Genomic DNA, 12,469 nt, shown 5'->3' on the forward strand with positions numbered 1-12,469 from the left:
CTGTATCCCATATGAGTTGTTATGGTGTGTTTTCATTTTCATTTGTAGCTAGATATTCTTTGATTTCGCCTTTAATTTCTTCAATGATCCATTGGTTGTTCAGTGGCATGTTCTTTAGTCTCCACTCTTTGTCACTTTCCCAGCTTTTTTCTTGTAGTTGATTTCAGTTTCATAGCATTATGGTCTGAAAAGATGCTTGTTATGATTTCAATCTTCTTAAATTTATAGAGTTTTGCTTTGTTTTCCAACATATGGTCTATCCTTGAGTTTGTTCTATCCACGCTTGAGAAGAATGTGTAATCTGTTTTTTTTTGGATGGAGTGCTCTCTATATATCTATTAAGTCCATCTGGTTTAGTTTTTCATTTAAGTCCACTATTTCCTTATTGATTTTCTGTCTGGATGATCTATCCACTGATGCAAGTGAGGTGTTAAGCTCCCCTACTATTATTGTTTTGTTGTTGATATCTCCTTTTAGGTTTGTTAATAGTTGCTTTATGTACTTTGGTACTCCTGTGTTGGGTGCATACATATTTATAAGTACTATGTCTTCTTTGTGGAGTGTCCCTTTTATCATTATATATTGCCCCTCTTTGTCTCTCATTACCTGTTTTATCTTGAAGTCTACTTTGTCTGATATAAGTTTGGCAACATCTGCTTTCTTTTGTTTGCCATTAGCTTGGAGTATCATCTTCCATCCCTCAATCTGAGCCTGTGTTTGTCTTTAGAGCTAAGATGTGTTTCCTGGAGGCAGCAAATTGTTGGGTCTTGTTTTTTAATTCATCCAACCACTCTGTGTCTTTTGCTTGGGGAATTCAATCCATTTACATTTAGAGTGATTATTGATATATGAAGGCTTAATGCTGCCATTTTATCTCTTGTTTTTCAGTTGTTATGTATTTCCCCTGTTTCTCGTCCCATGTATTTTGGACTGCTAATTCAGTTTCGTGGCTCTCTATGATGGTTTTCTCAGTTTTCTCTTTATTTATCATTTGTGTCTTTGTTCTGATTTTTTGTTTAGTGGTTACTGTGTGGTTTGTATAAAAGATCTCGTAGATGAGATAGTCCATTCCCTGATAGCCTCTTGTTCCCCTAGTCTAAGCGGGTTTCATCTCTTTCCTCTTCCCCTTCTAAGTTGTTGTCACAACTTATTCCATTATGTGTTGTAAATTTGTGGTTAAAATGAAGTGATAATATTTATTTTTGGTGTTTTCTCTTCCTTTATCTTTAGAGTTATAATTAAGTGTTTCCTAATCTGTCTGATAGAATGTTGCAATTTCTGATTTTTCCTGCCTATTTATCTGCTTGCTCAAGGTTTTGTAAACCCTTTATTTCTTTTTTTTTTTCAGGTATGAGGGCTTTCTCGATCAAATCTTGTGTGTGTGGGGGTCTTGTGGCAATGACCTCCTCAGCTTTTGTTTATCTGGGAAAGTTTTTATTTCTCCATCATATCTGAAGGATATTTTTGCTGGATATAGTATTCCTGGCTGAAAGTTTTTGTCTTTCAAAATTTTGAATATATCATTCCACTCTCTCCTAGCCTGTAAGGTTGATGCTGAAAAATCCACTGAAAGCCTGATAGGGCTTCCTTTATAGGTTATTCTCTTCTGCCTTCCTACCCTTAATATTTTTTCTTTATTGTTGACTTTTGTCAGCTTTACTAATATATGTCTTGGAGAAGGTGTTTTTACTTTGATGCAATTAGGAGTCCTATTGGCTTCTAGTACACGTAATTCCAGCTCTGTCTCCAGGTTTGGGAAGTTCTCAGTTATTATTTATTTGAACAAGCTCTCTGCTCCTTTCTCTCTCTCTTCTCCCTCTGGAATACCTATAATCCTTATGTTGCATTTCCTAATTGAGTCAGATATTTCTCAGAGAATTTCTTCATTTCTTTTTAGTCTAAGTTCTCTCTCCTCCTCCATCTGAAGCCTTTGGGTGTTCCTATCCTCCAGATTGCTAATTCTGTCCTCCATATTATCAGCCCTGTTGTTTAAGGATTCCAGATTTCTCTTTATCTCATCCATTGTGTTTTTGATCTCTAACAATTCTGTTTGGTTTTTCTTATAGTTTCAATCTCTTTTGTGAAGAATTCCCTCTGTTCAGTAATTTGGTTCCTGATTTCATTGAACTGTCTTTCAGAATTCTCTTGTAGGTTGTTGAGTTTTCTTATGATGGCTGTCTTGAATATTTTGTCATTTAGATTGTAGATTTCCATGCCTTCAGGATTGATTTCTGGGTTTTTGTCTTTTTCCTTCTGGTCTGGAGTACTAATGTACTTTTTTATACCATTTGATGGAGTGGATTTGTGCTGGCACATAGTGATAGTTTCTGGATGCAGGTTCCACCTGCTGCCACTTGGGGGGGGGGCAGGAGCTGTGTAGTCTGAGCCCACTGCCATGATCCCTGTCAGTTGTGACTGTCTGAGCCTGGGTCACTCCTTGGGATCGTAGTGGCCTTGAGGGCTCCCCTACTAGATGGGAAGTGATCACATGGGGGCTCAGGGCTGCCATCACCTGTTTCCACAGTTGCGCTTGAGGCATGCTCCCACCCTTGGGGCCCAGCTGTGCTATGATCGCTCCAGCCAGGAAAGTAGTCGCACACATGCCTTGGGCTGCCTGCAGTCCAGAGGGTGCTCACCTATCTCCACCACCTCCTGGGCAGGGGGTAGTCCATCCAAATTCAGATATACACCTGCTCGGGCCTCTCAGGTGTCCTAGTGTGCTGTGTGGGTATCCTCTGCTAATCAATGAATGTCCTTTTAGTTGTAGTTCAAAGGGGGAGAGACACAGGGAACAGTTCACTCCACCACATTGCTGATGCCCCTCCTCTTGGCTGATGGTTTTTGTTTTCCAGTATTTTGAATATATCATTCCATACTCTCCTAGCCTGTAAGGTCTCTGCTGAGAAATCTGCTGAAAGCCTGATGGGGGTTCCTTTGTAGCTTATTTTTTTCTCTCTTGCTGCCCTTAATATTTTTTCTTTGTCATTGACTTTTGATAGTTTTAGTTTTATATGCCTTGGAGAAGGTCTTTTTGCATTGATGTAACTCTGAGTTCTATTGGTTTCATGTACTTCTATGTCCAGTTTCTTCCCCAGGTTTGGGAAGTATTCAGCTATTATTTTGTTGAACAAGCTTTCTGCTCCTTTCTCCCTCAATTCTTCCTCTGGGAGACCTATAAGCTTTATGCTACTTTTCCTAATTGTGTCAGATATTTCTTGAAGAATTTCTTCATTTTTTAAAAATCTTAGTTCTCTCTCCTCCTCCACCTGAAGCATTTCTAGGTTTCTATTTTCCAGGTCACTAATTCTCTCATCCATAAAGTTTGTTCTATTTTTTATGCTTTCTACATTATTTTTTATGTCATTAATTGTGTTCTTCATATCCAGAATTTTTGTTTGATTGTTTTTCAGGGCTTCAGTCTGTTTGGTGAAGTATTCCTTCTGTTTATTAATTTTGTTCCTGAACTCATTGAACTGTCTCTCTGAGTTTTCTTGTAACTCATTGAGATTCTTTATGATAGGTATTTTGAATTCTGTATCATTTAGGTTGTAATCTTCTGTGCCTTCAGGTTTGGTTTCTGGAGAGTTGTAATTTTCATTCTGTTCTGCAGTGTTACTGTAGTTCTTCATGGTGTTTGATGAAATGATCCTCTGCTGGCACATTTGTGGTAGTAATCACCTTTTTTTATTTGGGTATGGCTTTGTTTACTTTAGTTCTGGTCACCTGAGTCTCTGTGGGCTCAGATGCTGCTGTCCCATGCAACACCTGCGCTACTCTTCCTGGGTTGTCTTGACATGCTGCTTGCACTGCTGCCAAGGATGCTGGGTTAATGAGTGTCACTGTCATTGGCAGGGGCCTTGGAACCCAAGGACTTGTATACAGCCCCCGCTGCTGGTGGAGCTGATGTCTGGGTTGCCACCATTGGGAGCTGGGTTACTTGTTCTGCCATGGTTCCTGTTGCTTCTGGTCACAGATTCAACCTGCCACTGCTGGGGGTGGGGCAGCGGCTGTTTTCTGTTCTTGCCCCACCTTCTCATAATTGTGCCCATTAGGCTGCTCTGCATTCATGTGGGCCAGCCACAGCTGCTCAGCAGGGCACCTTTGTGCAGGCCAGGCTACCTCTCAGTGTGTCACATTCGGCACAGGATCATGCTCATGTGGGCAGGGCCACTGCTTGGGTGGGGTGCATTTGCCTAGGCTGAAGGGCTGAACTGCTGCCATTTAGTGGTGAGCATTCATGTGGGTGGGGCTGCCACAGCATGGTGCTGCTCCCACATGCTGTGCTACTGCTTCGCAAGCATTCACATGCAGGCCAGGCTGCCCCACATCCACTCACAGTCATGCTGGTAGCTGTGTGAGGATCCACAACCTGGATTGCTGCCACCAGGAAGGGAGAAGGGGCTGCTTCCATCATTTCACTGCTTCCTGGGGGTCCAGTCCACCCACCTTCAGGTGTATGGTTGCATGGATCTCTCAGAGGTCCTGTTGTGCTGTGTAGGGAATCCTCTGTTGGTTAATGGATGTCCATTTAGTTGTAACTTAGAGGGGAGAGACAAAGCAAACAACTCACGCCATCATGATGCTGATGTGACTCTCAATAAATTCCTAGTTTCCAGTGGAATGACAATAAATTTCAATTTATATTTCTGAGATCACCAGAAATTGCTGAGTAAATAAATAAATAAGTGAACAAATAATTTTCAGAGCATTAATTCTAGCACATTGTTCACTGATTTGTTTTCTGTCTCTACAATTATATTCCTTTCCTTTAGTTGTAATACTGCTGACCTGCGCGTCATGACCAATCTGATGATTTTGGCTTTTGTAATGAAACATTCCGGTCAACTTGTTTAAAAGACCCATACTTTGTTTTACCTACATTTGTTGGGCAGATATTTCTGCCATATTTTTTCACATTATCTAAAATATCCAAATTATTTATACTTTCTTAGCTGAGTCTATCCTACAATAAGATGCAGAGAAAAGCATTCCTCTTCTTAAGAATTCTTCCTAACAAAACTAGTTCTTTGAGTTGATAATGATAAACATATTTATATTCAGCATAGCAAATACTGAATACTCTAGAAATTCATGGGTGCAGTTTTCTTCTTACAACTAAATTTTTGTGGTTACTGAAACCTTCCTGGAATGACTAATGCATAATATAAGTCTGAAAGGAAGAATGAGGATTTTTTAGATGAAGTTGAGGAGGGGAAAAACATACCGGTCAGAGGAATCTCATGGAGAAGAAGGTGCAAATGCAGTGAGGCTTCACTGAGCATCTAGCTCCCCTGTTCCCATTGTTCTCAGGGGCCCTTGTCTAGGATGCAGGTGGGGGATAAGACAGTGCTGATTTGAAGATCAGCTGGTACAAGGTTGTGAAGTGCTCCATACACCATGCTGAAGAATTTGGCTTGTATTCAAACTGAACTGGGCCTCAATGAAGGATTTTAAGTGGATCAATGAAGTGACAAGAAAAAAGTCATTAAGTTACAAGTAAGAAAACATATTAGAAAGGTGGGAAAATAGGATCGGGGAAATTTGTTATTGTTGGTTTAATTCCAGGGAAAAATGTCTGAGAGATGATGGTATCAAAGATGATGGCCAGTTTTTTTTTTTTTTTTTTTTTTTTTTTTTTTTTTGTGAGGGATACCAGCCCTGAGCTAACATCCATGCTAATCCTCCTCCTCTTTTTGCTGAGGAAGACCGGCCCTGAGCAAACATCTATTGCCAATCCTCCTCCTTTTTATCCCCCAAAGCCCCAGTAGATAGTTGTATGTCATAGTTGCACATCCTTCTAGTTGCTGTACGTGGGACGCTGCCTCAGCATGGCCAGAGAAGCGGTGCATTGGTGCGTGCCCAGGATCCGGACCCGGGCCGCCAGTAGTGGAGCGCACGCACTTAACCACTAAGTCACAGGGCCGGTCCCCCAGTTTTTTTTTTTTACACAAACCTTGGATGGATGGTGAAACCACAAAAGCAGAAGGCCAGGTACTTGTTGGAGATATAATAACAATGGGTTAAATTAATTTCTTTAACAAAATGTTTTGTCCACAATTACTCTTTTATCAGTAAGTAGAAAATATGTAATTTTTGCTGGTCACTCAGCGAAAATATTTATCATAATCAGCATATATCTATATTTAATTTTTTGTAGACAGTTGATGAATGTTATTGGCCACTGTTTTTTATAATCAGGACAACTATTTATCCTCAAACCAAATAAAATTCACAACATAATTTTAATCAGAATATTAACTTCCTTCAAAAATGAATGTTGAGAACAATAGATAAATTAATCATCAAGCATTCAAGTCAAAACAGAACTTTTGTTTGGTTGCCTGATTTACCTAAGGAAAACAAAATTTGTGTCTTTATATAACTATGTCTGGGCCACAATCCTTTAATATATAACAAATACTTTGGAATTTAATTTCCATTTATAAATTTCCTGCAAGTACCAGAAATTTTAAATGGATATTCTATATCTCAGAAGATAACTTATAAAGAAAATGAACAATTTCAGTATAAATGTAATAAGAGTTTTGAATACAGTGAAAGGGGGGATGCTGCATGCACTACATTTGGGTGGACTCCAGTTCCTTCATGTAAAGGTAATGTTATATTTCTTTTCTGTATCTTTTGCTGTATATTTAATCAATTGTTTTAATTTGTATGCTCCTTATAATTAAGAAGTTTATTTTTTTCTCATAATGGAGTGTTAATATTTATAGGAATTAACTATTATAAAGACAATATATCATACAATTTTATGTGTACAGGGTCCATTTTGAGATCAATAGGTATGAATATCTCAGTTTGAAGATAGACATAAACAGGAGCAGAAAATTTCAAAGCTCATTAAATAGATAGTGTAGGTCCAAAAACAAGTCTATATCAGAGCCAGGACTGTAACAGTCTTCCTAATTCCCAGGTACATATACTTCTCAAACAGTTAGATTGATTTTCTAAAGCCCAACATTTAGCTTTACAAAGAAAATTATATTAATATCATACGAGGAAACCCTCAATTGACAATGGAATAAGTGGAAGAAAATGGAGATATCATTAACCACAGGTCTAACATGAATCAACAGTGACGATGGCACTGAAAGGAACCACTAATTCTTTAAAAAAAGGAGGAGCACTGGCAATAGATGTTAGCTCAGGGCCGGTCTTCCTCAGCAAAAAGAGGAGGATTGGCATGAATGTTAGCTCAGGGCTGATCTTCCTCACAAAAAAACAAAACAAAAAAAAAACCAGCAAAAAAAACCCCTCTTGCTTAGCAAATATTTGTTTTAACAATGGGAAATCTCTGTTTTTCTGGTATGTGTTACTACAATTCCTAGGCTTACTTCTTGAAACTTGACTCATTTACACATACCTCCCCCCCAAAGATTACACATTTATAAAACATATTCCTTTTAGAATTTCATTTTCATTTTCTCAGTCACAAGTCATTACTTAAAGATTCAAGACTGTATGCTTTAGGGTTCTGCTTTCTTTTGGAAGAGAGATGCCAGAATTGGGATGCACTTGGATTGGGTCCTTTATTTTGCAAGAAAGTTTACTAAAGATCAATATAAATAAAGAGAGGTTCACCCCAAATTAGATAAGCATGCACTCTCTCTTACAACATGCTTCATCCTATTGAAATGAGTTTTACATTAACTAGATGTGGAGAAGTCTCTGTTAAAAGGAACTCCACTCTCTGTACCTCCACTAATGTATCACAAATACTTATTATTTTCCTGGTACAATGGAAGGATCTGCCTGCTGAGATATGATGAATTCCAAATCTATATATCTTATTTTCTCCAAGTCTGTAAGAAATTTAGAACTAAATAATAAAAGAAATTTAAATAAAATAATCTGGGATAAAATACTTAAATTTTCTTCCATCTGGTTTATGATTTGTATGTGTCAAGGGTTATATTTGGGGGTGATTTGTCATAACTTTGGTCTTTATCTCCCATAAGGGACAGTCTCTGACAATAAGCCATTTACAGGAATAATTAAAAGTACTAAGACTTGCTAACTAACAGACAACTTGGATCTAAATCCATCTGTTCCCCGTACAGACTGAATTTTCTACTGATTCACAAAATAGAGTGCTAACCTTGAATTATTATTCTTATTTCAAATGCTTCATGGTTGTTTCTAACAGTAGAAAAAATGTGGCCCCACACATTTGAATCATCTCAAAGATTATTATTTTGAAGAGACGCATCTGCCTTGGCAATATTTTAATAGCATCATTTATTTTAACAGTGAGTATGAGAGTAGAGAATTAAAATTTGTCAAGGGATTTATTTCCACTGCTTGAAAGTAATCACCAGAAGTTCTTTTACTCTTAATTAATTTAAGAAAATTTTCTCAATATTATTTGGCCAGTCTCTTAGTGAAACTCATGTTTTCTAATAGCTTTTGACTTCAAACATTGGTATTAAGTTCAGTTATAATATGAAGTAAAAACTAAGATGTGTAAACTGGACTGCAATAGGCATATAAAAATATGATAGATATAGCAGGAGAAGAGAGAGAGAAAAAACAAAACAAAATAAATGAACACATTTAAGGCTCATTTGTGGGTAATGTCAATAAACAGCAAGCACTGAAGACATATTTTACTTAAAACTTGTGTTTAGACGGTCAGATATAATTTCTGTTATTTCTAATATAACCATTGCTAATATAAATGCAATGTTAGCAACAGAGATCTTAAAGCTTGTTCTGACAGAATGGAGTATAAATTTAATGAGACTATTGCCGTACCTCTGGGAACTGAACATACAAAGTGGAAGTATAGTGTGGAGTGTAGGAGATATATAAGCAATAATTACAACTTTCTAGAATATGGTGTTTTACAGAATATCAGAGTGATAAGGAGGATAATGTGGGGTAAATTTCCATGTTTCTGTCATGAGGTTCTTGTGTCACAAGTTAAAATGTTGAAAACAGGAGGAAAAGCATCTATGGAGAGAAGGATAATGATTTAGTTTGACGTATAATAAGTTGGATATGCCTCTGAATTGTATACATGGACCTGTCTGTGTGAAGCTACAGTTGGATCAATGGATATGGATCACACTGAAGAAGTGATTAGCATAATGGTGGTAACTTTTTATCATGGAGAATGTGAAGAGGAAAACAACAGTATCCAGGAGAAATACTCATGTGCAACCATCTGTAAAGGCTGGATATCTATTCACACAATATCTAGAGGGTCTCCAAGGAAGAAGTTTCCGAGGTGGTGATAAGAATCAATAGGAAGATCCAGAGCAGAATCATTCAGAAATAAAGAATAGGTAGTGCAGAGGATAGGAACGAGCTTGGCCTGTATGAAGACAGGACAGAAGGCTATCGTGTTGCAGGTACAGAGAGTGAGCAGGAAAGTGGTAGGAGATGAGACCTGAGAAGGAAGCAGGGCCTAAAAATTAAGTAGAGTAGAGGAAGAGGAGCAGTTAGAAGTGAAATCAGTAAAATAAAATACTGCTGTTCAGACAAAGATAAGGAGAATATGAGTGTGAGGCTTTGGAGAACTTCAAGAAGTCAGTGATCAACAGTGTCAAATATCCGTGTCTTCAGTTCAACAAACAATTAAGGAGCCCATGATATATACCAACCACTGTGACATGGGGACTACAGAGAGTTCTGGATTTGGAAATTGGAGGACATTGGTGACATTTGTCAGAGCAGTGCCAGCACAATTTAGATGTCAGAAGCCAGATAGCAGTGGGTTGAAGAATAAATGGGAGGTGGGAAAGGAGACAACAAGTGTAAGATGCTATTTTAAGGATGTGGGCTGTGAAGGGGAGGGGAAATGTACATTAGCTGAACTTGGACCCAGGGTGGAGAGAACGAGTTTAACATTGGGGAAGCTTGCATATCAGCTTAAGAGAGAGTGGTTGACACAAAGAGAGAGGGAAGGAGTCAACAATCGTTCATGATTCATGGAAAATGACAGGCTAGAGAAGCTAGAATGAATATGCCAAAAAATAAATAAATAAATAAATAAATAAATAAATAAATAAATAAATAAATAAATAAATAAATAAATAAAAGCACCTTATCTTTGAGGGTTAAAGGAAAGGCTTTAAATCCAGAACAGATACAGCTGAGTTGAAGGAATGCTGGAGAGAAATCTAGGGCGCCCACAACGTTTACTCTCAATTGTTTTCTGTGAATGCAGGGACTTATTGCCTGTTGATGAAGAGGCAATTGTGTTAGGTGGCTTGAGGAAAATAAGGAGACTGGGGGTCACTTTCTTTGGGAAATGGAATTGGAGGTCAATTAGGGACATATAAATGGATTTCAGGCAATGTTGAATGTCTCCACAGGCTTTAGTCCAAGATAAACATGGCAGCAACAGAAATGGTGACATAACATTTCAAAAATATTTAAAAGACATGATATTTTATTAGAAAAGAAGTATTGCAAATGGTTCCATTGCTGAGATACAGCAAAGTTGATGGAAAGGACTGAGAAGGAACTTTATAACCTAGGATAGACTAGGTCAAGGGGTAGCACACTAGAGCCTGTTTAGGCTCTAGTCTAAATTTGACTAGGTCAAATCCAGCCTGTTTCTTTTTTTTTTTTAACAAACAAAGTTTTGTTGGAACACAGCAATGCCCGTTTGTTTATTTATTGCATGTGGCTACTTTTGTGCTACAACAGCAGAAGTGAGTTGGTGTGACAGGGACTTTTTATCTGGTCCTTTACATAAAAGATTTTCCACACCCTGGACTAGGTTGTCCTATTACAGTAAGAAAAACGTATTTCAAAATCTCAGTAGCCTAATAAGCTAAAGTTTATTTCCTATTCAGCCTAATAAACTAAAGTTTATTTCCTATTCATCCTCACTTCCAACATAGGTCTGAACGGACTCTACTCATTATATCCATTGTAAGAATCAGAGGCGAGAGACATCATCTTTCCATGTTCTTCCTTGATCACTGCAGCTGTGGGGAAGAGAACATAAGAATTCACACAATGGCTTTTAAAACTTCCTCCCTAAAGAGAAACATATTACTTCCACATTCATTTCCTTGTCTTGCAAGTCATATGGCCATGTCTCCTTCAAAGGAGCAGAGATATGCAATCCTACCGCGTTTCTGGAAAAAGAGACTCAGGATATTTGTAACCAGTCCTTATGAAAACTACAGAAGGCAAGGAGGTTGAAGGAAGTGGAAATAGTAGTGGAAGTGATATATCACGGATTCATTGCCACATAAGGAACATCATGAAGCATGTGATGGCTTTGGAGAAAGAGGATTCAAGAGTCCAGGAGGCAGAAATACATCAGATGAGAGATACAGTGAAGGAAACGAGTGATAGAGGAGAAGGATATGAGGCTGTGCTCATTTTAATGCCATTCTGTGCTGTGGTAAAGTCAAAAAAATAACATCTACTTTATTTTCATGTACTTGGTTATTGTAATGGGCAGTGATGTCTACATTATCTACATAGTCTTTTTCTTTTGAGAAACAACATGTGATCCTCCTTATATTCCACATGGTGTCTACACACCTGAAAGCACTCAACACAGAACTGAAGATGAAATCATATCTGAGTGTAAAAATGGCTTTTATCCTGCCACCCGAGGAAATACAGCCAAATGCACCAGTTCAGGCTGGGCACCTTCTCCAAGATGTAGCTGTAAGTTCCATTCATATCTTGACCTACTTCTTTTTTTTTTCTTTTTGATTTTTTCCTTTTATTTTTTTAATTGATGTTTTAATAGTTTATAACATTGTGAAATTTTGGGTTGTACATTTTTGTTTGACCATCACCATATATATGTCTCTCTTCACCCCTTGTGCCCACCCCCAAACCACTTCTTAATTCTGAAATTGCTTTCTCTTAAACACAAAAACATAGGGACACAATAAATGCAAATATTTGCCTTACAGTGTATGTAAAGTAGAGGCTTTAGAGTATTCTTTGCTTTTCAAAGTAGCCAGTTCTAAGTAGGATCAATAAAACATATTTGTAAACGAAAAACTTCTGATATTTTGCTATTCAACATTAAAAATATGTGTGTGTGTGTATGAATATATATATGTATATGTATATATATAACTAATGTAATTCTAATATCTGAATTAAAACATTGGGTAAGACTAGTGTCTTTGAACACCTAGTTTATTAATCACTTATTTCTGCGTAACAAATATCTCCCAAAACATGCTGGCTTAAAACAACAAAACTTATCTCAGAGTTTCTTTGGGTCAGGAATTTGGGAGTGGCTTAGCTGGGTAGTTCTGAGTCAGACTCCTGTGCTGCAGTCAGGATGCTGGTCTAGGCTGCAGTTCCTGGGTGGCTAGGCTGGGCTGGAGGACCTGCTTCCAGGACAGCTCACTCACGTGGCTTTTGGCAGAAACCTCAGTTCTGTACCACATGGGTGTCTCCACAGGTTGCTTGAATGGCAGCTCACTTTCTCCAGAGCTGGAGATTGGAATGAGAGGGG

General features: G+C 38.0%; 1 pseudogene; it reads left to right on the plus strand.

Moving 5' to 3' along the window:
- Positions 1 to 12,469, plus strand: part of LOC101393334 (complement factor H-like) — a 66,966-nt pseudogene that overhangs the window by 6,637 nt on the left and 47,860 nt on the right.

This window comes from Ceratotherium simum, chromosome 36, assembly GCF_057802395.1.
Source record: "Ceratotherium simum simum isolate JZ-2026a chromosome 36, ASM5780239v1, whole genome shotgun sequence".
NCBI lineage: Eukaryota > Metazoa > Chordata > Mammalia > Perissodactyla > Rhinocerotidae > Ceratotherium > Ceratotherium simum.